Raw genomic sequence first — 1,128 nt, 5'->3', positions numbered from 1 at the left:
AATTACATTTCACACATAATCTCATTGAGTACTGTGAGTTTTGGCTGGTGATCGAAGTATGTTCCTTAAAATGTCACATATTGTCGTAGGGCAGCCTTTGGGGTAGCATGTTGAGCTCACACCAGGTATCTCTCTCTCTCTCTGTCTCTCTCTCTCTCTTACTGTTTGAGTCTCTGGCAACTCTCCATGACTCACAGAACTGCACTGATTACCAGTTGACAAAGAGACAAGGAAAGAGTGAGTGAGAGCAAGAGCAACAGATAAACAAAGACAAACAAAAACAGAGAGAGAGAGAGAATGAGAGAGAGAGAAATAGGAGGCAATAAATAAACAGTCATGTCACTAGTGTCTGACTGGACATGTTGTGATGAACACGGTGTCTTCAGCAGCTGAAGAACAGGGCTCATTCTAAATGAGTGCCCATCCTAATCATGGTGGATGTCGAGGAAAATGAAGCCTTCTGACAGAAAAATCTATTACACCTCTCCATTCACATTACCGTAGCTGTTCAGGGTTTTGGGCATAGCCACTGCAGCACCACATTAAAAAAAGAGTGGTCCGATATAAATCAAATCAAATTTGATTTGTCGCATGTGCCAAATACAACAGGTGTTGTATGTGTTCACCTTACAGTGAAATGCTTACTTACAACCCCTTAACTTACAATGCTTTAAAACGTTTTAAGAAAAATAAGTGTTAAGTAAAAAATAGAAAATAAAAGTAACAAATAATTAAACAGCAGCAGTAAAATCACAATAGCGAGGCTATATACAGGGGGTACCGGTACAGAGTCAATGTGTGGGGGTACCGGTACAGAATCAATGTGTGGGGGTACCGGTACAGAGTCAATGTGTTGGGGTACCGGTACAGAGTCAATGTGTGGGGGTACCGGTACAGAGTCAATGTGTGGCGGTACCGGTTAGTGGAGGTCATTGAGGTAGTATGTACATGTACAGTAGGTAGAGGTAAAGTGACTATGCATTGATATAAACATCTGCAGTGCGAGAAAATACGTTTTTCCATTCTCCTCCCGTCTAAGAAAGACATCGCAGTAACCCCCCACCCCCAAACTACTTCCCGCGGCTGTGGTCTTCGGGTTTCAACTGCAGGATGATGGGAACCGGGGTG

This window comes from Salvelinus sp. IW2-2015, unplaced genomic scaffold (genome assembly GCF_002910315.2).
Source record: "Salvelinus sp. IW2-2015 unplaced genomic scaffold, ASM291031v2 Un_scaffold1726, whole genome shotgun sequence".
NCBI lineage: Eukaryota > Metazoa > Chordata > Actinopteri > Salmoniformes > Salmonidae > Salvelinus > Salvelinus sp. IW2-2015.
This window is presented reverse-complemented; position numbering follows the sequence as displayed.